This window comes from Schistocerca piceifrons, chromosome 6, assembly GCF_021461385.2.
Source record: "Schistocerca piceifrons isolate TAMUIC-IGC-003096 chromosome 6, iqSchPice1.1, whole genome shotgun sequence".
Classification (NCBI taxonomy): domain Eukaryota; kingdom Metazoa; phylum Arthropoda; class Insecta; order Orthoptera; family Acrididae; genus Schistocerca; species Schistocerca piceifrons.
Window position 1 is genome coordinate 53,366,933 of NC_060143.1, and position 26,076 is coordinate 53,393,008.

A 26,076-nucleotide genomic window follows, 5' to 3' on the forward strand; every position below is an offset into this window, starting at 1 on the left:
GGGATCTGAACACCCGCATGTGACTAGAGAGCTTCACTGGCATAGTCCAAAAGTGAATGTGTGGTGTGGAAGCATGTGCAACCGAATAATTGGTCAGCTTTTCTTCAACGAGTCAACAATGACTGCAGATGTTTACCTCGACCTTCTGACCGAATATGTAGCACCACAATTGATTGACTTACAACCAACTATCATTTTCCAACAAGATGGTGCACCACCACATTGAAGACTGCATTTCAGTCGGTTCCTCAATGAAACATTTCCAGGCAGATGAATTGGGAAAGATGGGCAAATTCCTTGACCACCGCGTTCGCCAGATATCACTCCCTTGGACTTTTTTATAGGTGTATGTAAAAGACATCGTGTATCAAACACAGATACGGGAGATTGCTGACCTGAAGCAAAGGAATCGTAACGCCATTGCCACCATTGATGGCGCTATGCTACATCGAACATGGCAAGAAATCGAGTACCGTCCATATAGAGGTCTATTAAACACTGTCAAAAAACTTTTATAAACACTTATTACAATAAAAGAAATTTTGTTGAAATATTTCAACAACTGCCATTGTAATAAATTTTTGAAGTTGTAAAGGGACTTTATGGACACCCTGTATTAACTGGGACATTGTAATTCGAAGAATAAACAGCACTCCAAATTTTACACAAAACACTTTCAGACGTCTATAAACTGCCGACAATTCTGAAAAGAATCCAGGACTGGCTAGTAAGGCGGTCTTTTACATTGTGTTTGAATATCTGCGGATTTTTAGTTTCCAGCGTAATGTTTACTGGCAACTTCTTGGAGACTTTGCACTAGAATATAAACGACTACGTGGGCATTATTTTTCCTTATAGTGTTAAGACTGAGATGTGCATAGTACTTCAACAACTCAGACTTGTTATTAAGCACAAGTGACATTAGGGATTAGATGTATTGAGAAATGAGTGTATGAATCTCTTGGTCTATGAAGACGTTTCTGTTAAGCTGTGTGCTTATTAGCTCTACACAACATTCCTGCTGCACCATTCTGTAGAACAGATACACGGTGACAGTTATTGAACTGTGTGAAGAAAAGGTAAATTAGTTACAAACTACGGCACGCACACGCTTTATTCAACATGTAAGCGCCACTATAGATTTTCGGATTTAGGTTATGACAGATTCGATATGCCTGCCATCATTGGCGAAGATGTGGCGGAGACGAATAGCTCAATTCTGCATGACCCGCTGAAGTATCGGAACAGCGATGCTGTCGATGACCTCATGAACGGCTGTTTTCACTCAGCGGTGATTTTGGGGTTATTGCTGTATCCCCTGTCTTTCATATAGCAGCCGGCCGCTGTGGTCGAGCCGTTCTAGGCGCTTCAGTATGGAACCGCGCGACCGCTACGGTCGCAGATTCGAATCCTGCCTCGGGCATTAATGTTTGTGATGTCCTTAGGTTAGTTAGGTTTAAGTAGTTCTAAGTTCTAGGGGAATGGTGACCTCAGATGTTAAGTCCCATAGTGATCAGAGCCATTTGAACCATTTTAATATAGCCCCACAAAAGGGAATCGCATCTGTTCAGATCCGGAAAATAAGGTGGCCTACCGAGGCCCATGCCAGTGGTCTCCGATTACCTCACAGTCAGAATGCGGTTCCTAAAATGCTCCTCCAGGAAATCACTCTCCTGCTTTTATGGGATCGATCTCGGTCTTACATGAACCACATCTTGTCGAAATCAGGATCACTGTGGATAATGGAGATGAAATCATCTTCCAAAACCTTCACGTACCGTTTGGTAGTCACCGTGCCATAAAGGAATATCACACTGTTTATTCCGTGACTATACATTGCACACCACTCAGTCATTCATTGAGGGTGAAGAGACTTTTCTACACGAAATGCTGATTTTCAGTCCCTCAAATGCTCCAGTTTTGCTTATTGACGAACCTATCCAAATGAAAGTGGGCTTCGTCGCTAAACCAAGCCATGTTCACATCAAAGTCCTGTTCGTCAGTTCTGTGGACAAAAGTGTTCGCGGAAAACAACCGCTGTTTCATGGCCATGGGGCGTAATGGTTAATGGGTTTAAATATTGTTTGGGAAGAGACGCAGGTTTTCAACAACAGTTTGTTGCAGTGTCTCTCGTTTGCTTCCCATCTGTTGTGTAGCTCGTCTGATAAATTTACTAGGGCTGGTTTGAAACACAGCGCGTGTCTTTTCGATGTTTTTAGATGCTTTCACCGGTTTTGAAAGACCGACACTGCCAACACCGTCATCACGAACACTACACATTCTCTCAAAATTGCGAATCAAATTCTTGATTGTTAGCACATGTGGACCGGTTGCCTTCAGCTTTAACTCAGTCAAAACTTCCTTTGAGCCGCAGTTCGGCTGTTATTGCTCGCATAGTAGGCTTTCACAAGCACTTAACGCTCTAGCACGTTGTACCATGACATTTTCACGTGCAAATGACCGACAACAACAAGTGCGCATGCGCACGCGCATACTAATTCCCATCATGCCAACCGTGCGGTTTGAGCGTCTTAAAGCTAACCGTTACAACGATTTTAATTTCATATAGTTCAGTAACTGTCAATCTGCACCTACATGGCTTTGGCTACTAGAAACGAGGAGTCTCATTCGGTGTGTTCACCGCTGCTTCCGGTAGCGTCCGGTTCTTCTGTCTTTAAGTCCATAATATAAGTACTTTTATGATTAAGAGTTAAACAGTTTGTTTTGATGCAGAAGCAAGCGTGGCCCATCGTTATTCAGGTTGTGTGTAGTGTGAATGTGTTGGGACCCTGCACCAGTATTCTGGTGTTATGATCAAATACTGCTACTTTTTAAAGGGTACACCAATGCCCAGAGCAAATCACTTAAATAGGTCAAGTACTGGACTGGAAAGAGCATCAGTTTCATTTGTTCATAACTGCATAACATGATGTTTTGTAATATTATGGATTAATTCGTTTACTGTGAACCAGTTGTAAACCATATTTATTGTTTAACTCCTCCAAATTTGTTTGATTTCCGTGATACTAAGTGAGAATGTGAAAACCTGTTCTCTGTTGTTGAGATATGACTCAATTCACGCAAGGTCAACAGGGACTGCATTTAACATCATACCATGCTACTTTTGCCAGTAGACTTTTATAATGTTCACAGTCAATGGCCTTGGCAATATCACATGCAATGCCAACATGGTAGTTTATTTTGTGTGCAGGTATAGTTTGAGTTCGTCAGATTATAAATTGCTCGCTCTGTGAAGAAGCCTTTATGGGAGATAAACTAATTATCTATGTATAAATAAGCTCTCCAAGATGGTGTTTATCTATATCCATGAATCAAATTTTCATTTATTTAAAAAATAAATTCTAATAAATTTTGTCTTTATAAAAAAGCTCCATCAAACATCATCTATCTACATCATCAATTAAAATTTTAATTAAAATCTCAGAGGTACATTTCAACCATAGATATTTTAATTTCTTTATAAGTTACATTTTTACATATAAATAAAAATGAAAGAAATTGTACTCCAGAGCTGAACTATTTCAAAACGTACAAAATTATTGTTAAAAAAATTTGGATTAAGTTCTGCTGATTTAGAAAATTATTTTAAAGGAAAAAGTTATTCAAATATAACTAGACAAGCTCTAGAAAAATTTATTGATTATTTTAATATGAAAGAAATGAAGAAGAGAGAACTAAGATAAAAATATAAAAGAACTTCGAAGAATTTGTAAAATGAGAAAATTAAGAAATTATTCAGAACTTCATAAAGAAAAATTAATTGCCCTTATTCTAAAAACTGTTGAGAATACAACTTAAGTGTTGAGAAAACAACTTAATTTATGATTCACAACATAGAACTTTAACTAAAAATTTTTAATCACTCCAAATGAATAAAAAATTAAAAAAGGTTATAAAAGAATTATCTTTATTTTTACATTTCCTTTTGAAACTTTTTCAGAAAGGTAGAGAAGATAAAAGTGAAACATTTTCAGGAAGGTAGAGAAGATAAAAAGTAAAACATTAAGTTTCAAAATTTAAAACGTTTGATAAACAGTTTACGTTTTGGGTACCAAAAATTTTTTATTTGTGAAAAGTGAACTTAGCAGTTACCGTAATGGTTGTGCAAAAGTGTTCACTAAATAATCAGAGCTGAGAACTGAAAATGAGTAAATCCTACAATACTTCAAAGCTGAAATTTTGTTAACTAAATATGGTGAAAAAGTTTTACTACTTTTAGATAATAAATGTAAAATTATTCTTCTAGACTCTTATAGTAAAATCTTTACAGAAGACGATGCTAAATTAGAGAAAATTGTTGGCTTAAATTTTATTTATGAAGGTAAAAAACAGAATAAAGGGTGTTGCTTTCATGTTACTGAATTTGAATAAATTATAGAATTTTGTAGTTTTTTACTTAGTTTTTTGGATATTAAATTTTGATTGAATAATTTTTTAATTACATAAAAATTTCTTTCAAGGCTGTAGATAACTTTTTAAATAGGGAAAACAAGAAAACTAATATTTTAATTTTAAATCTGAGACGTTTTAGTCTTGGCGCCAGAACTTTCATATATATACAACTTAGACACAGCTGTAAAAACCCCATAGTAGTTCTTTAGTAAATATTGCATGGGGGCTTAATTAAATAAATATGAATGCAATGCAAATACTTTAAATTTTTCGTAGCTGTAAGTCCGATTACGAAGTCTCATAAACGGTTGGCCCTGACTAGTTTAAGTACGCAATCTGACTGCATAGAATAACAAGAAAGAATGAAAGAAAATTTTCGTTAACACAATTAATTAATTAAGTCCCCAGCAACTATAAAACCTACGAAACCAAAACACAAGTGTAATTGTTCTGTGTGTGGGAGTGCGACTCAACGTACACATCTGGCACGGTTCTTCTTCAATAAGACAAGAAATTTTAAATACCATTTATATTGAAGTAATTAAAAAAAAAGAAATACTATAACTGCGCAAGAAAACCAGAATCACACTCTAATACAAGAACACGAGCCAGATGCTTTGTTGACTGAACCTGTAATGACACATTATTTGAGACACTGAAATAATGAAAAAAAAAAGGGAAATTTTTTTTACCTTCATATATATTGACGAAAAGCACTCTGATCATTACAATATCTCCATTCGAACAACATCTGCTGTCTAGCCCATCAAACAACTGCATAAAACATGGAACAAGGACTCTCCACTACGACTTCTCGACAAGAACTTTTCACTACGACATCTCTGCAAGCACTCTTCACTACGACATCTCAGCAAACACTCCCTACTACGAGTTCTCGACAAGCACTGCCAGTGGAGGCGGCGGAATAATACTCTTTGGCGCAATCTCTGGCGCTGTGGCTCAGTGTAGCCACCTTTCATATGCCCCTCCTCCACGGGCCAGAATTTGATGGTATTTTTGCCAGCATTGGTGGTGAAAATACCACCAAATTCGTACACAAAAATACAGACAAAAATAAAAGATAATATTAATACGTAAATATCACATTATTAGATAAAATTTTGGCTTTGCACTGACCTTTCAATAATCTAATATATGAAATACAGTAAGCAATACAACTTCTTTCATACATGTTACTTTACATAATAGTTTACACAATACACAAAAAATCAGTTTATACAAATGTTCACATAAAATGCTTTGAATGATTAAAAAAAAAGAAAAAAAACAAGTAGTTTATAGTTCCAGCAGTAGCACCGTGCAATGTTGAACAGGTGCAGACACCAAAAAGTGACATCTTTTCAGTAGAAGCAGTCCATCAGTGGCACCCAGCATTGTTGAACAGGTGCAGACACCAACAAGTGACATTATCCCAGTAGAAGCAGTACGTCAGTGGCACCCAGCAATGTTGAGCAGGTGCAAACAGCAACAAGTGATATTATTTCAGTAGAATCAGTTCCATCAGTCGCACCCAGTAATGTTGAGCAGGTGCGGACACCAACAAGTGACATTATTTCAGTAGAAGCAGTTCCATCTGTGGCACCCAGCAATGTTGAGCAAGTGCAGACACCAACAAGTGACATTATTTCAGTAGAAGCAGTTCCATCTGTGGCACCCAGCAATGTTGAGCAGGTGCAGACAGCAACAAGTGACACCATTTCAGCAGAAGCAGCTCCATCAGTGGCATCCAGCAATGTTGAACAGGTACACACAGCAACAAGTCACATTATTTTAGTAAAAACAGTCCATCAGTGGCACCCAGTAATGTTGAGCAGGTGCAGACACCAACAAGTGACATTATGTCAGTAGAAGCAGTTCATCAGTGGCACCTTGCAATGATGAGCAGGTCCAGATAGCAGTCCATAATATTCACTATCACTAATCACACTGTTCGTCAGAGTTTATAAGCAGACATTAAACATGTCCTAGTGGCACCAATCATGTAGAAAAGGTGCAGGTAACAGTCCATAATATTCACTATCACTAATCAGACAGTTCAGGCATGAACAATAGTTTGAATGCACACACAATTGCTTTTACAAAATTATTCTCAATGCTCTTACACTAAACATACAAATTATAAGAAACACACAAATGATATCAGATAATTGTCATATTAACTATTGCGAATACACAAATATCAGTAAACCTATAATATTTATGGGTGTCAGTGCAAGCCACAACAAGCAAGTAAAATAATATTTAGGAGATAAGTCGGGACCACTTATCTGGGATTAGGAAGGGAAAACACACTCACTCATCTTTCATCCACATTAAGTACTACTGTGTAATTGAATAGTGTTAACTGTGTAAATGCAATTCTGTCAAAGGTTTGATGTTCGACATGTGTATCAAGTAGTAGTGGCAGCAATGTATAACAGTCAATAATAGTTAGTGAACGTCATAGTCATCATGCCAAGACCAATGTTTGCCAAGCCAGATCAAAATGTACGGTTGCTGAACAACTGTCAGTGAGCCAAGATATGCAATTACTTCCTCTCTCAAAAAGAAAAATATGTACTGCTTATTGATTTAACGAAGTGTGTGTAGACAATCTTCCTTCTACTTGAGTGTTCTAGTCTGCCATCTTCATCCTCCTTGTTCCATATAAACCAACAAAAAAAATATGCTCCTCACTTACTTTACCTCTTGTCCACCAAAACTCCAATAATCATCAGCATCACATAATCTTAATACTTCAATAATACCTTTTATGTCTATACATATAAACCTCATCATCAATATCATTTACCTTACCTCTTGTCCACCAAAACTCCAATAATCATCAACTTCACATAATCTCAATACCTCAATAATACCTCTTCAATACGTCGATACATATAAACCTTATTACCAATATCATTTCACTTCCATAACAACTCTTTCCTCTAGTCAATCTCCTCGAACAAGTACATATAAAATCCTAGTGCAAACTTCAGTTCATCATCCTATACAATCCGTACACACAATGTCCACACACAACCTCTGTGTAGTCCACCTGACCCATATCTTCTACTCATTATGAATCATAAAATACATTTTGGTTACCTTGTCCATCATTAAACAAAAGAAATGCATACATGACCTCTAACAGCCTTTAGTTCGAATAACTCTCAGTAATTAAGTACGATTGCGGAGTGTGAATGATCATAATATTTCACAGTGTGTACACCACTTCAAGAATCATGGCAAATCAGAAACATACATGTGGAGTATTTCTTGTGTCAAGTGTCACTTCTTATTTCAATTGCTCACGAAGAATGCAGTGTGATAACTGTCAATGGTCTAACACTAGTGTTGGTATGTCATGTTGTTAGCTTCCTTCCTATTGGCATAAATTTATACAGCTTCCATAAAACCTCCAGCTCATGTGACTTCTATGAAGTTTCTTGTACTAATGTCGTTCGTCGAATTACAGCAGTTCATTCTCTTATCTTAAAAATATAAGGCACTGAGCGTAAGCAAAACATGCAATAGCGAGTAAATATACCAGTAGAGAACAGAATGTCAACAAGTGGATACAGCACAATTCCTACAACGAGGCTCTGCCAAGCGAACAATCTATAATTAATACAATAGTGTGACCTACACTCTATGTTCGTACGCAGTACATCAGCATTTCTATATACCAAATTAAAGAGTAATTATGACAACAAAACAGAAATGTGTAAATATGCAATCCATACGCAAAGCAGCAAATATGTATCTTACATAATAAACAGGTCATTAGCATCATATCAGCATAAGCAAATAAATGTTCATATGTAATCTTAATAAATAAACATGAAGGCACAAGCAGATAAATCACAAAGTATAACTTACATACATAACCATATCAGCACGGTTAATCAGGTGACAATTATAATTTAAATAAATAAGCACAGCAGGCACATAATAGAAAAATGTGACATCAGTGAAAAAGCAGTGCAGCCAAGCGATGCATAATATATACAAATAACAACCTTGTTCATTAATCAATCATTGTCAAAATCAGTTAACGTACGCAAGCACGTCGCTTCACAAGTAAATTCATAGAACATGAAATTAGCACAAAGTCTGAATCACGTAATCGCGAGCAGCAAATTACGTCTAAAGTACGTACCAAGTGGAAATATGTTACCTGAAAAATAAACTCAATTAATAGTTACCCTTTTTAGTTTATTACCTTTTATTTCGAAATTACATTCCTCCTGAATATTTTCTCGATTTTATACAACCGTATCCTGAAAAACACTGAACGTTAATAACATAATTTATCAAGTCACTATAGCTTTATACTGAATTTAATCGGAGAAATTAGACTGTGTATTTGTTTATGGCTGTCAGTGCATTAGCACTGAGCGCTCGATCAGCTGTAGGCGCGTGACGTAGGAAGTAATTGTTTGCGGTCAACGACTGCCTTGTGCGGCGCGCAGACTTGACTGTTGCTTTAAGTATGTGCCGCCGCCAAAACACAGAGCGGTATCCTTGTATTCTCTGCATGTTTACATCTAGCTGTTAGTTTCTCAAAAGTACGTCATTTCACAAAAATTTTAACGTTAGATATATGATGTATTCCCTTACAGCGTCGAGATTTAAGAATTTCTACTTCGACAGTGTTATCATGAATAATTTTGCGAATTCTATATGGACCGTTATAAAGCAGAAAAAATTTGCGACACAAGCCTTTTCCTTTGTGAGACAAACGATGAGACTTAATTAACACATTTTGACCAACTGACAAGATTTTTAAACGACCAGGACGTTTAGCTGATTTCTCTCTTCTAGCAGCCGAAGACGCAATATTTTGCAGAGCCAGGTTGACAACTTCAGAATGCCGCAGTTTCCATGAAGGCGGAAAAGGAACGATTTCAGAAATGCGATTTGTCGGTGCTTTGTTTTTTAATATCAGTATAGGCGGTAAAGAAGTAGAGTCATTAGGAAGTTCATTCAGAATGTTTTGAAAAATATGAAGATTCTGATCCCATGTTCTGTGATTCTGATGACAATAAAGACGACACAATTTATTGATTTCCTTCATCCATCTCTCTGAAGCGTTAGATTGAGGGTGAAAAAGTGAAATGAAAATTGGTTTAATCTTACGACGCCGTAGAGTACGAAGCCAAATTTTAGAACGAAACTGTGATCCATTATCTGATATAACCCTATCAACATGATTAACTTCTTTAAGAAAATGTTTGATGAAAGCATTAGATACTGAACGAGCTGTTGCTTTGCGTAAAGGTGTAAAACACACATATTTTGATGTCAATTCCACTGCTACCAAAATGTGCGCAAAACCATTAGTAGAACGAACCACTGGACCGAACAAATCGACTGCAGCCATGTCCTTTAATTTCGCTGGAATGATAGGAAACAACGGTGCTCTGTGAGAAATAGTTGGCGGCTTAGCCTTTTGACATAATTTGCATTTGGCAAGAACAGATCGAATACGTTTTTCCATATTACTGAAGTAGCAATTTTCTCGTAATTTATGAAAGCATTTTCTGGGACCAAAGTGTGCATAACTGAAATGTATATACCAAATCAGCTTATTAACCCACTCATCAGGAATACAAACTAACCAAACAGAGTTGTCGACTGATTTTCGTTTAAAAAGAATATCATTGCGAACTAAATAGTGCTGTCTAATCGCTACGCTTTCCTTTCTCCTCCACTTCTCCTTAATTTCCTTTCAGATTGGATCCTTATTTTGCTCCTTAGCGATGTCCTGGAGCGAAGACGAAATAAAGTTCTCAAACGCAACACCTTGAATATACATCAAACAATAATTGTTTTCTATGCAGTCCTCTTCAGCACTTTGTTTCAAACCCACAGGTGCACGTGATAAAGCATCAGCAACAATATTTGAAGAACCCTGTATGTAAACAATACTAAAATCAAATTCCTGTAGATACAACGCCCATCGTGGCAATCTTCCATGAGTTAATTTTGTCGACATAAATTCCAGAGCTCGATGATCGGTGTAAACCTTAGTATGTCTGCCAAACAAAAATGTGCGAAATTTTGTAAAAGCCCAAACAACAGCCAAAGCTTCAAGTTCGGTAATCGAATAATTCTTTTCTGATTTAGAGAGAACACGACTTCCAAATGCAATACTTTTCTGTACTACAACGCCGTCTTCTTCTATCTCTTGAAAAAAATGTGCACCTAGGCCTTTGTATACTGAGTCCGTCGCCAAACAAAAATCTTTAGATTAATCCGGATGTGAATGAAGTGGAGCAGCAACTAAAGCATCACGAAGTTGTTCAAATTCTGACTGAGCTTCCTCATCCCAACACCAAATAGAATTCTTTCCAGATAGTTCACATAAACGAGGTGTAGCCAAATTGTCCAATCTAACAAAGCGTCTAAGAAAACAACAGACACCAAGGAAACTACGAACATCTCGTTTTGTGGTAGGAACAGCATAATTACGAATAGCGTCTAGTTTCTCTGGATCAGGAAGAATACCTTCTGTAGAAATAATGTGACCGAGAAATTTCACCTGAGAACGACCAAATTCAGATTTTCCCAAGTTCACTGTAATGCCAACTTTTGCAAAAATACGTAATAATGAATCCAAAATTTTGTTATGCTCACTCCAAGAATGTTTAGCAATAATTATATCGTCAACATATGAAGTAATATTGTCACGAAGATAAACAGGTAAAATTTCGTTTAAACTACGAATGAATGCTGCTGAAGATACAGTAAGTCCAAACGGTAATTTCCGAAACTGGTAACAGTTACCAAAGGCAAAAAAGGCAGTATATTTTCTACAATCAGGGTGGAGTTCTATTTGCCAAAAACTTGCGCGCATATCAATCGTGGATAAAACTTTAATTCCATGGAAATGTTGAAGAAGTTCATCTAAATTTTGTGGACGGTCAGTTTCAGGAATGATGATATTATTTATTTGTCTGGAATCCAGAACCAAACGAATTGACCCATCCTTTTTAAGAACGACGTGTAATGGGCTAGTATAAGGACTGACTGCTGGCTCAATAATGCCTTGATCTAACATGTATTGAAGTTCACTCCTAACCTTGTCTCTGTAAGCCAAAGGAATAGCGTACGTTTTCCCCCGAAATGGTGTGTGTTCTTTTACTTTAAATAAATATTGTAAGCCTTGTATAGTTCCTGTGTGATGACTAAATACTGTAGCATGTGAAGTCAAAATGTGGTGCAGCTCTTCTCTTGCAACGTCATCTGGCACTTCAGCTTTCTTAACCTTTTCATTAATTAATTCTTCGCTATTAATTATATCATCCATCGCGTCTCTGTATCTATTGTCATTGTCATGAATAAACACACTGTCGTCATAATGCTCAACGAAAACATCAGAAGTAAGAAACCTTAAACATTTTGTATCCGACTCAGATCTTGTTAAACACTCGAAAAATTTCAAACATTTCGGCATTCCGGCAACAGTCAAATTCACACTTCCTTCTTTAGAGTTCAAAATTGCCTTATGTGTGTTAAGAAACTCCATACCTAATATAATTTTTTGTACTGAGTAATGGAACAATAATAAAATTAGCAGAAAATTTGTATCCTTGACAAATGAAATTTAAGTTGGTCTGTTGTTTAACTTCTACACTTTTTCCAGAAATAGCGCCTCGAATTGTAGTTTTAGAAACAGGTAACACAGGACAAGCAATAGTTCTTACACATACACGAAAAACTGATTCACTAATGACAGTCAGTGGGCTCCCAGAATCTAAAACTGCAGTGAACTTATTCTTACCCACACATACTTCAATAACAGGACGTAAAAATGCGTCTACATTATTTTCCTTTTCGTCTAGCAAAATGTCTCTCATGTCTTCCAGGCGTACGTAGTGTAAAGTCGTAGTGTCATTACTTTCTGAACCGTCTATATTGCTGCCAGAAGCCGAAGCTGCATGTCATTGTCGATTGTTTGCGTCACGTCTTTGATTATTCCCGTCATTTCGCGGATCAATTTCTACTATTTGCATTTGTCTTTCTGAATTTCTGTCACGCGGAGGATGCCAATTAGGTCCCTCCTGTCGGTTACATGTAAATTCCTGGTTGTGTCTGTCATTAAAATTTCTATTTTCCTGTCTGTCTGCATGACTGCTTCTTGTGTAATTTCGACTGTCACTTCTGAAATTACTGTTAGATCTACTACCCTGGTTATTTCTGTAGTAAGAATTTCTATTATTGTATGAATAATTTCTGTCTTGATGATACCGATTACTGTTTCCGTATGAGTGATCATTCCGGTAGGAATTACCGTTATTGTCTGTGTAATTTCTGTTAGAACGTCTGTTATTGTCATAAGGCTGGTATCTATTGTCCTGTCTGTTACGTCTGTCATTCTCAAAGTTACCCATATAACGCCCGTTCCGCTCACTATCCCTTTTCTCTGAAAATCTATTGTAATTACTGTTACTGAAAAAATTACAAGAAGTCCCGTCGTCGTTGTCATACTCAAGTTCTTGTAGCAAAGTCTTAAAAGTCTCAATGTCGTCTTTACATCTTCCGGCTAAAGCAATTTGTCTTATGGATTGTGGCAGCTTAGTTAAACAAATGCGAATTAATTCAGTCGGGCTATAAGGGTTGGACAGGAACTGATTCTTTCGAATCATGTCTTCAAAGTATTCTGCCGGCGTGCGGAACTCAGACTGTTTAAAATTACGCTGCATAATCAGACTATGTTTGACTCTGTCTTGCGTGTTTTCGGACCAATATGTCGATAGAAATGCATGATAAAAATCATTTAGATTATTACAATCTCTAATAAGTGCACCCATGCGCGTCGCCGGTTCGTTTTCTAAATATCCGCACATAAATTCCAGTTTGTGACTTAGTGGCCAATTTGGTGGAAGTGCGTACATAAATTGATCTAACCATGAACATTACGAAAGATCTTAAATTTCCGAACAGTCAAAAAGTGTTTATAGTCAAAGTTTTCGCCTCGTGGCGACAAAGACCTACCGCGTCTGTCCCAGTCCGAATGTCGATTATTGTCAAGTTCGCGCGCCTGGCGCTGTCTTGTTGCATCCCGTAAATGAAATAAATTATTTTCTTCAAAGCCCTCTGCTATCTGTGATTCTAAATTTCTTCTGCTGTCCTTTCCTACGATTTCGCCTTCAATTTGTTTGACTTGCTTTCGTAATGCCTCAACTTCTCTTTTAACGCGTTCATTAAATTATCCCTGATTTTCAACATGTTTATTTATGTTCTGGTACTCTTCAGTTTCTGCAAATTGTAATGGAGCTGTATCATCCGAATCTCTGTCCCCATTTAAGCTAAGACTTGTCAATTTATCTGAAATCTCCTCAACTCTTTCCGATAAGTCACCTAATTGTTCTTTCTGTTTATTTACGTCTTCTGTAAGTGTCGCGACTCGGGTTTCAGTATTGACACATTTGGTAGTTAACTATTCATTTTGTTGTGTTAGGTTATTTAATGTGTCATTTGGTACGGATTCCTCGATTCTCTCAAATATTTCCTCCTTATCGTGTGCACGTTGTAAATTTAACTCTGAAAATTCCTGTATTATCACGCGATCTCTTTCTTCCTGTTCTCTATCCTGTTCCTTTTGTCTGATTTCTATTGAAATTAATCTATTTTTGTGAGCATTCAAGATCGGTTGTACTTCTACTCTAATTTCTTTCTTTAATTCATCTTTCATGTTTTTGAAACATGTCCCTATTCGTGAGTCTAACCGTGTTTCCATTGTTTCCATCTCTGTTTTAATTGTTCCTATTTGTGAGTCCAACCGTGTTTCCATTGTTCCCATATCAGTTTTAATTTCAGATCGTAACTGTGATCCCACTGTTTTTAATTCAGATCCCAACTGTGTTCCCAGTGAGTCTAACCGTGATTCCATTGTTCCTATTTGTCAGTCTAACCGTGTTGCCAAAGTTCACATATCAGTTTTAATTGTTCCTATTTGTGATCCCAAATTTAATATTGCACCCATCAACTGCTCCATATTAAATGGTTCGAAATTCTTTTCGCCCCTAACATTTCCCGCAAAACTAACTTCCTTCGGCATAGCCATAAGGCTATCTGTGTTCGATACTATTCCGGAGTCTTCTGTCATCAATCTCGTATTCTGAAAATTTTTTGATTGTGAAAAATTTTGAAATGGTTCCGGACTATTTTCCCGACTTATTAAATTGTTTTCAACTCCATTATTCATCATACTGTTGTCCTGTGTTGGCGAGTTCGCCATGTCAACAATTTCGTCATTCTCACTATTAATCATTTTCGCCTTTTTCATCGATCGCGTAATCATTTTAAACATACGAAACTCGTCACAATACGAAAATTACAGAGAATATAACACGTTATCACCAACAATACCATTCGCACGAAATGCTTCCCTCAAACACGATTAACGAACAATTGAAATAATTGCACTAAATTATCAAACCCGTAGACAAGACAACAAAAAATAAATTTTGCAAAATACCATTAGAAGAATGCCAATTACCAAATCTACACATGCAATATAGACTACAATTACTAAAGTACAAATTACTACAACAATACTACTGTCTACTATTTTTACAATCAGAAGAATTCCAAGGGACGATCCGAAGCAGCGGTCGCCACGTGCATGGGGGCTTATTTATTTAAATATGAAATGCAAATAATTTTTTAATTTTTTTTTCGCTGTATGTCCGATTACAAAGTCTCGTAAACGGTTGGCCCTGACTAGTTTAAGTACGCAATCTGACTGCATAGAATAACAACAAAGAATGAAAGAAAATTTTCGTTAACACAATTAATTAATTAAGTCCCCAGCAACTATAAAACCTACGAAACTAAAACACAAGTGTAATTGTTCTGTGTGTGGGAGTGTGACTCAACGTACTCATCTGGCACGGTTCTTCTTCAATAAGACAAGAAATTTTAAATATCACTTATATTGAAGTAATTAAAAAAAAGGAATTACTATAATTGCGCAAGAAAACCAGAATCACACTCTAATACAAGAACACGAGCCAGATGCTTTGTTGACTGAACCTGTAATGACGCATTATTTAAGACATTGAAATAATGAAAAAAAAGGGAAAGTTTTTTTTTACCTTCATATATATTGACGAAAAGCACTCTGATCATTACAATGTCTCCATTCGAACAACATCTGCTGTCTAGCCCATCAAACAACTGCATAAAACATGGAACAAGCGCTCTCCACTACGACTTCTCGACAAGAACTTTTCACTACGACATCTCTGCAAGCACTCTTCACTACGACATCTCAGCAAGCACTCCCTACTACGAGTTCTCGACAAGCACTGCCAGTGGAGGCGGCGGAATAATACTCTTTGGCGCAATCTCTGGCGCTGTGGCTCAGTGTAGCCTCCTTTCAATATTTATTTTCAAAACGCCTTTCATCCATCATTTTACCCAATTAGTGGTTGAATTTCCAAACGATACGCTAATACATATTTTTTATTTCCTGACTCAGGAACCAAATACCATTTTTCGTAACTCTAACTTCAAAATTCTCTTAATAGCGACATATTCTCAAAAAGACTTTCGCCCTCGGTCCTTCCCTTTAGGAATGGAATTTTGGACACTCCCATCTTAAATGATGCATACCGTATGAGATCCATACCTTCTTTAAACTTCAAGTTTGTATCTTTAGCGGAGTGGGATGGGTGATGATGAGTCTGTGAAGCAGTCTGACTCTTTTCCCTCGTCCTCTGGGTGTAGAATTTTTTCAAAAACAGTGAAATGTGTATCTTTTTATCCCTTACTCAGAAGCCAAACACCAGTTTTTAAAGATTTATCTTTAAAAATGCTTTCACAACAAAATGTTTTCATAGCACATCTCTTATTTCGTGCCTTCAGGGTTGAATTCAGAAAAACAGTGACATCAGTGTGTTTTATTCCTAGAAGAGAAGCCATGAACAAATTTTCATAGATATAGCTTCAAAAATGCTTGCACAATGAAATATTGGTGGAGCAGTCATTTGTACTCAGGTGATTCGTGTGAAAGGGTTTCCGAATTCATTGTGAGGGCACGACGAGAATTAACAGACTTTGAACGCGAAATTATCATTGGAGATAGACATATTGGACATTCCATTTCTGAAGTCGTTATTGAATTCAATATTACGAGATACATAGCGTCAAGAGTGCGCTGGGACCAGCGTCTGGGACCAGCGGCGTTTGCGTGGAGTTGTCAGTGCTAACAGACAAGTAACACCGCGTGAAATAACCGCAGAAATTAATGTGGAACGTACGACGAAGGTACCCCTTAGGACAGTGCGATGAATTTTGACGTTAATGGGCTATAGCAGCAAACGACCGACGTGAGTGCCTTTGCTGACACCACGATATCGTCTGCAACGCCTCTCCTGGGCTCGTAGCCATGTCGGTTGGGCCGTAGATGAGTGGAAAACGGTGGCATGGTGAGATGAGTCCCTATTTTAGTTGTTAAGAGCTGATAATAGCGTTCGAATGTGGCGCAGACACAAAAACTATGGACCCAAGTTGTCAACAAGGCACTGGTGCAGGCTTGTGGTGGCTCCATAATGGTTGGGGCTGTGTTGACAAGGAATGGACTGGTTCCTCTGATCCAACTGAGCTGATCATTGACTGGAAATCGTTATGTTCGATTACCTGGAGACCATTTACAGCCATTCATGGACTTCACATCACCAAACAAAAAATGGTTCAAATGGCTCTGAGCACTATGGGACTTAAGAGCGGAGGTCATCAACCCCTAGAACTACTTAAACCTAAATAACCTAAGGACATCACACACATCCATCCCCGAGGCAGGATTCGAACCTGCGACCGTAGCGGTCGCAAGGTTCCAGGTGAAGCGCCTAGAACCACTCGGCGACTCCGGCCGGCGTTACCAAACAACGTTGGAATTTTTATGGATGACAATGAGCCATGTCACCGGGTCACGATTGTGCGCGATTGATTTGAGGAATATTCTGGACAATTTGAGCGAATGGTTTGGCCAAGCAGATCGCCGGACATGAATCCCATCGTAAATTATGAGACATAATCGAGAGGTGAGTTCGTGCAACAAATACTGCAGCGGCAACTCTTTCCCAATTACAGACGCCTGTCGAGGCAACATGGCTCCGTATTCCCGCAGGGGCTTCCAGAGACATGTTGAGTCCATGTCACGTCGAGTTGGTCTTTTTAACCGTCTGACTACCACTAGCCTTAATTTACACTATCCTGTCAGACTGCTGCTGAATTTCTTGAGTTGTCTGTACCCATTTGTCCACCGCCTTCGAGAGGACTGTAGCGGTTGGAGCGTTTAAAGTGTGGAGATTTGCAACATCTACTGGAACTCATGCCTGATTTGGAAACTTTAACCACAGTCTAGTCATCTAGCCCATTCCGAAAATTACTGCTGCTAAATTCTACTCTCAAGCGTTCAATTCTGCCCGAGCTACTATCAGATTAGGTATAAGTTTTAAAACCATCAGCTACTTTTCCATAATCGTGGAGTGACATACAAAGTCGGCAGTTTTAATAAAGTATCAGTGGGCGAGTTTTTAATTAGTTAGTTACAGTTTATGAAAATCATAAAACTCAGCCTAATGATATTTATAAAACAGATGAAACTCACAGTCTCAAACAACTGTTCCAAAATCTTGGCCCTAAGAGGCAAAAAAGAACGGCTGCTTATCCTTTGCTACCAGTGGGCTTCAGTAAATGTAGAGATTTGCATGAGTGCATCGGTTAACATCATGCCCTACATTATTCTCTCCTTCGAAAGAATAAAATGTTGATGGACGACACACTAACTGGATCGTCTGCCACATATTATAAAAGGGTGGGGTGGGGGGGTATAACAAAAGTATCTTTCATATCAAGGTTTGATTACTTCGTTCAGTTCTCAACTCCATCAGAGAACAAGCCAGTCTTATTGTTATTAGATGGCTATTCATGACATGCAAATAGTTTTTCTCTTTTTGGATGAGCCAGGAGAAAATATATAATTATTTTTTGCTTTCCACCCCACACTGCCCATCGTCTGCAACCATTGGAGACGGCCGTGTGGCCGAGCGCTTCTAGGCACTACAGTCTGGAACCGAGCGACCGCTACGGTCGCAGGTTCGAATCCTGTCTGGGGCATGGATGTGTGTGATGTCCTTTGGTTAGTTAGGTTTAAGTAGTTCTGAGTTCTAGGGACTGTTGACCTCAGCAGTTAAGTCCCACAGTGTTCACAGCCATTTGAACCATTAGGTGTAGCATCCATGGCGCCTTTGAATGCTTGCTGTAAATAAGAGATCAAGCAATGGATGAACATTCGTTTGGGTCGAGAGATCGCAATATATCAAGTCGCCAGATTGTTTCAAGGTAATCTGTTTCTGCTGCAGTAGCGCAAACTACCCTGAAAGGCTTTGAATAAGCAGACATATCACCACTCAATACAGGTATTTACCAGATAACTTTGTTACACAGCAGACCCAGTTCCCAGTATCACATATAATTAAAAAAAAAAAATTACTTGGTGCTGACAGCAGAGGATCAAGTGCAGGTCATTTCTTGTATCACAATCAGTATTGAGAGCACTCAAAGAGGACCAATGTTGCAGAATGCAGCCCGCTGTTCGTAACACATTTCCACACCGCCGGCCGAAGTGGCCGTGCGGTTAAAGGCGCTGCAGTCTGGAACCGCAAGACCGCTACGGTCGCAGGTTCGAATCCTGCCTCGGGCATGGATGTTTGTGATGTCCTTAGGTTAGTTAGGTTTAACTAGTTCTAAGTTCTAGGGGACTAATGACCTCAGCAGTTGAGTCCCATAGTGCTCAGAGCCATTTGAACCATTTCCACACCGAGCCGAGCTGTAATCAAAGAGTGCAAATGGCGTAGTATGGCAGCACACAGTTCTTCAATATGCGAGCCTTACTATATGGAGTTGTAACATGTAACATTCGAGCTTAGCCGCTTCATAGCGACCTAGCACTGACGGTAAATGTGAAGCCAAGGGAAACTTTCACTAACTGAGACACCGAGATTGGGACAAGTCCGCTGATACCTCCGGACAATGGGGACATGGCAGCATCGCCGGCAGCGATGACGTTATGTCTAATTTAAACAACCCTGTTTCAGAAGCCCCAGTCTCAGTGTCTGGTCTGCTCTTGTTTCCCGGCGGAGTGACAGTCTCGCTAGTTACACGACAACTTGGTTGATGAACCGTATTGTGCTGTCTGCTGCCTGAGTAAACACTTCACCCCTGGGAGTGCAGCCAGCCGACTGTAGCTCGCCACTGCGAACTATCACCGTTGTTTGGGCACCTCTGTGACTGATAGAAGATGCGGACGAGCCTTGGTGTTTCCCTGGTGAGGGGCCGTGCCATGTGGCTGCGAACTAATGCCTACAACATCTTGAGGGAGGCATCGGAGTACTACCGCCTTTGCTGTTTGTGGTAATACCTCCCCGGTAGCCCCTGTGTTAATGATTTTGGTCCTGAGCTTCCACCTTCAGGACACCTGCCGTCCATGGTACCTGCTAGCACACGCGTAAGCATACGTCCATCTTTGAGACTACTGAAGCAGACCGAACGAGTTGCTAGTAAGCCACAGTAGGCTAACGCCTACAGCCTTCGGATCGGGCTATCTGCCCGATATCAATGTTGTGTATTTTGTATCTAACTAACTAGGTTTATTATTTTTATGCTAGGATAGTTTAGTTTAAGCTGAAATAGGACTTTAATCATGTTACTGAATATACCAGAGTTCTGGACAACCTTAATTTGGAAACTTACGGATCTCTGAAAATAACCTGTATGAATTAAAAGTTGTGGTACCCGAAATGGTTCAAACGGCTCTGAGCACTATGGGACTTAACTGCTGAGGTCATCAGTCCCCTAGAACTTAGAACTACTTAAACCTAACTAACCTAAGGACATCACACCCATCCATGCCCGAGGCAGGATTCGAACCTGCGACCGTAGCTGTCGCGCGGTTCCAGACTGTAGCGCCTAGAACCGCTCGGACACCCCTGCCGGCTGTGCTACCCGGTTTTACCCTACTTTCCCCTACACAGGTTTTAGTATAATATATGATGAAGAACAAGTCTTATTTGTTCGTTTTAAATTATCACTAGAATATGATCTACAAGCGACAACGAAAGAGAAAGTAGTGTAATTAAGAGTTGAGAAAATAGCCTCTCCCTGGAACTGGTTTTCATTATAATTTCATTTATATTCCTTATATTTCAGCGAAGCAAGCTTATTGTATGTGTCAGTGATATCAAATTTAGCGGTTTCTTCGTATTCTGCTGGCAAGATACCTGTAGTTGGCAGTTTTCTTTCACCCACACTCGACAATGAGTAGCTTTTTTACTATCGTCAATTCATTGTAACTGTGTTCCGAAGGCGCTGAAGTCACTGGTATTGCCATATATACAGGGTGAGTCACCTAACATTACCGCTGGATATATTTCGTAAACCACATCAATACTGACGAATCGATTCCACAGATCGAACGTGAGGAGAGGGGCTAGTGTAATTGGTTAATACAAACCACAAAAAAATGCACGGAAGTATGTTTTTTAACACAAACCTACGTTTTTTTCAATGGAACCCCGTTAGTTTTGTTAGCACATCTGAACATATAAACAAATACGTAATCAGTGCCGTTTGTTGCATTGTAAAATGTTAATTACATCCGGAGATATTGTAACCTAAAGTTGACGCTTTAGTACCACTCCCCCGCTGCTCGATCGTGTGTATCGGAGAGCACCGAATTACGTAGGGATCCAAAGGGAACGGTGATGGACCTTAGGTACAGAAGAGACTGGAACAGCACATTACGTCCACATGCTAACACCTTTTTATTGGTCTTTTTCACTGACGCACATGTACATTACCATGAGGGGTGAGGTACACGTACACACGTGGTTTCCATTTTCAATTACGGAGTGGAATAGAGTGTGTTCCGACATGTCAGGCCAATAGATGTTCAATGTGGTGGCCATCATTTGCTGCACACAATTGCAATCTCTGGCGTAATGAATGTCGTACACGCTGCAGTACATCTGGTGTAATGTCGCCGCAGGCTGCCACAATACGTTGTTTCATATTCTCTGGGGTTGTAGGCACATCACGGTACACATTCTCCTTTAACGTACCCCACAGAAAGAAGTCCAGAGGAGTAAGATCAGGAGAACGGGCTGGCCAATTTATGCGTCCTCCACGTTCTATGAAACGCCCGTCGAACATCCTGTCAAGGGTCAGCCTAGTGTTAATTGCGGAATGTGCAGGTGCACCACCATGCTGATACCACATACGTCGACGCGTTTCCAGTGGGACGTTTTCGAGCAACGTTGGCAGATCATTCTGTAGAAACGCGATGTATGTTGTAGCTGTCTGGGCCCCTGCAATGAAGTGAGGACCAATGAGGTGGTCGCCAATGATTCCGCACCATACATTTTCAGTCCGCGGTCGCTATCGCTCTACCTGTCTGAGCCAGCGAGGCTTTTCCACGGACCAGTAATGCATGTTCCGTAGATTCACTGCCCCTTGGTTTGTGAAACCCGCTTCATCAGTAAACAGGTAGAACTGCAACGCATTCTCTGTTAATGCCCATTGACAGAATTGCACTCGATGATTAAAGTCATCACCATGTAATTGCTGATGTATCGACACATGAAACGGGTGAAAACGGTGACGATGCAGTATGCGCATGACACTACTTTGACTCAGTCCACCGGCTCTCGCAATGTCCCGTGTACTCATGTGTGGGTTCATGGCAACAGCAGCTAACACACCAACTGCACCCGCTTCTTCTGTGACGGACGTGTTACGGACCCGTTTGCGTGCTACGACCATAACCGTTGCATACAGTTGGCGGTAGATGTTTTGCAATGTGCGGCACGTTGGATGCTCTCGGTCCGGGTACCGTTCTGCATACACCCTGCAGGCTTCAGCTGCATTTCGTCGACACTCGCCATAGATGAGTATCATCTCCGCCTTTTCAGAGTTCTAATACACCATGGTCACAGTTCCTACAACACTACACTATCACAGACGTCTGGTAACACGGTGTACTACAGTTGGTCTGCGTGCGGAGACGAATGCAGAATAACAATAGCAGCAAACGCTACATGCGGACACTGCGACAGCTAGACCAAACCACAACAGTGCACTACAGCCACACTCGTAAACACCGTCGTCATCGTAAACATGTCCCTGCAGATGCTGCTCGTCGACCGTGGCCCGTGTTTGTTACAACACGCAACTGAACGTCGGAGGTTTCAAACGTCAACTTTAGGTTACAATATCTCCGGATGTAATTAACATTTTACAATGCAACAAACGGCACTGATTACGTATTTGTTTATATGTTCAGATGTGCTAACAAAACTAACGTGGTTCCATTAAAAAAAACGTAGGTTAGTGTTAAAAATCATACTTCCGTGCATTTTTGTGTGGTTTGTATTAAACAATTACACTAGCCCCTCTCCTCACGTTCGGTCTGTGGAATCGGTTCGTCAGTATTTGATGTGGTTTACGAAATATATCCAGCGGTAACGTTAGGTGACTCACCCTGTATATTTCCACAACTGTTCCATAGTAACTCGAACAGAGTACTGTAGTTCTCTTGTGTTATGTGTGTAAATATCGATCACGTGTGTCTTGCTCCGATAATAACGAATTCATTAGACTTGCTGCAGAATATGACAAATTTGCTCTCATAAACTGAACGTCGGTCGCTGCTGCCCAAGCCACGTAAATGTTTAACTTCTTTCTGGTTTTTGTATGATGATAGGGTGGTCTAAGAAACGCTTACTTACCTTTTAAATAATCACTTGAGAATTTGACAGCCTCAGTACATATATTATGCGTAACTGAATGTAATTAGTAGGATGGAAAATGTGAAAGACAAGGCATTAGTAAGTTACAGACAGTCGCCTAGTGATCTAATTTAGTCAGCTCTAAGAAAATCACTCGACTTTCAAGTTAGACTTCGTTCACGGACTATTTACAGGAGACAACTACTGCCTACATAAAAATGACTATCAAAACATAAGCTGATTAACAAATTGATACCGACTACAGTGCTGCCAAGTTGTAAGTTCTTGTCCTTTCCCATTTTCTAAAAAAGGAGGGCTTAACATATGTTTCTTTGTTACGTGGATGACGAGTAGAAGTTTCTCATTCTACAGTTCGGGGCACTTTGCTGCATATGAGCTGACTACACGATATTGGAGAACCCATAAAACAGCACTGTTTCTCATCCCGTTCTGGAGATTTAATGCTGAGCGAGGAAATCGCCACAGGCTGTAAGAAAACTGCTACGACCTATAGGAATATTAAAAAGGGATTTGTAGCCGTCATATGTCAGCGTCACAACCTATGTTTCCCCTTGAAGGGGAATGTCTTGACAATTTATGCACTCTCAAAGGGCAATGCTTGCAATTGGACATGTGAAGTAAAATTCAGTTTTTCTGTACAATAGCGTCGCAAGCTTCAGGAAAGTACTCGGCATGGAACATCTCAGGTACCGGTATGTTACTACAAAAAAATTTCCGCAAAAACATAAATCGTGCGTAAATGGTAGATTTACTATCAAGAAAAGCGCATTTCCTGTTCATCAAAAGGAAAGTTACGGTAACCGAAAGGACATGACAGCTCATGCGTCCATGAATGCATTTCTTATTCATAAAGGTTCCAAGAGTATTGTTCTGCAGCAGCATAAGAGATTTCTACATGGTGCGAATTTGTAAAGGACTTCAAAAGGCAAACCCTGCTTATATATATATCAGATTTACAGGTTAAAGATAGAAATTATAAAAATATATTTGTAATTACCTGTAAATATATTTCACAGCACTGACGACACTGTAGCGAACAGCAGTTAAAATTATTTTAATTTGGTGTTGCTATGACGAGAAATGACACAAAAGTTTACACTTATTATACGAAAAGAATATCCTTTGTGCTTTAGTTTCTTGCAGTGTTATCTGAACCAAATGAGTCCATCTATGGAGATGAGTTTGTATTGTTCAGTATAACTGACATTATATTTCACGCAGAACTGTTGTATGTAGTTGTGCGATACGCGGTTGCCGGCCGGAGTGACCGAGTGGTTCTAGGCGCTACAGTCTGGAACCGCGCGACCGCTACGGTCGCAGGTTCGAATCCTGCCTCGGGCATGGATGTGTGTGATGTCCTTAGGTTAGTTAGGTTTAAGTAGTTCTAAGTTCTAGGGGACTGATGACCTCAGAAGTTAAGTCCCATAGTGCTCAGAGCCATTTGAACCATTTGATACGCGATTCTTAAATTCATGTGCTGTAAAACGGTACTATAAAGCGGTGCTGATTGCGGTTAGAAGTCCGTGCAGTATGTCACTGCTCCTTTATGAACACCAGTATAATATTCTGAATGTATGTCATTTGATCTTGTTTCATGCGATATTCTAGTTTGTGAACGTAACTATGGTAATTAAGTTACTGTTTTCTAATCGCGTTTTGTCTTTTTCGTCGATTAAAAAGTAGCTCCCAGCAGATCTTTTTCATATAATTCTCTTTGATTAACAAATTCATGATTAATCGCTAAATATCAACACACCGTACGGTGTGAACCAAACAGCCACAGCAATAACAACAACGACGACGACGACGGCGTCCCGTGCATGCTAGGTTAGCAATAAAAATGATCTACAGTATTCGCAGCTTTTCTTATGCTGGTATACAGAGAGACAGGTCGTTGAACCATAAAAATATTCATTCATCTCTCCTGGAAAATAACGATGGACCGACACGTCACGTTTCTGAAGGAACGAGGTTCAGATCTCCCACTGAACAGAGTCCGTGAGGACTGGAGAGCAGAAAGAGAAGTCGATGGCTGAGAATGACCGTGTAACAGCATAGAGATGAGTGGAAGTGCCTGTGTTGAGAATGCACAACTCGTGATACATCATTAGGCTCTCTTAAACCATACCCTGAAGGAGAGTAGAGGCCGAGCCCCACAATATATGATGGCCATTGAAGTCTGCCAGTAGGAGAAATGGTAGGGGGGGATTGTGCTATAAGACCTATTAGAGCCTCAGAGGCAGTCGCATCGTGTGGAGGTAAATATAGCGAACATACTGTGATCCTCTGATATACATGTCTTGCTACTGCAACCGCTTGCAGGTGAGTAGCTAGGAGTGATGTGCATTATAGACAAACAAAGCGACACTTTCCTTGATCCTTTCCCCAGTCAGGTCATCCTTACGATGGAGCGTATAGCTTTGCCGGACAGGGGTATCAGACGCTTTAAAGGAAAAATATGTCGTGGATCAGTTTTCACACATGGTACCAGATGACAAAAGTCACGACCTTCTGGACTCTGCGATTGCTTGCAACCGATCTAAAAACCCGCCTATCCGAGCCAGAAGCGCAGATGTTACAGTTTTATCAGACCAATCCAAATGACTTCTGTAGTTGGTTAATCACAATAGATGAGTCTTGGATCTGTCACTGTAGATGCGGGATACACAAGCAAAACAAGCACAAGAAAAATGTGATTTCAGTGACGCCGTAAATGGCAAATAACAAGCCATCATTGGCGAAGGTGATGCTGAGTACCTTTTGTGATTGCTGTGGTTAACATTGCGGGAAGTTGAGCTCATTCTGCACAGGACACATGCCTCAGCCCCCACATTCTTCT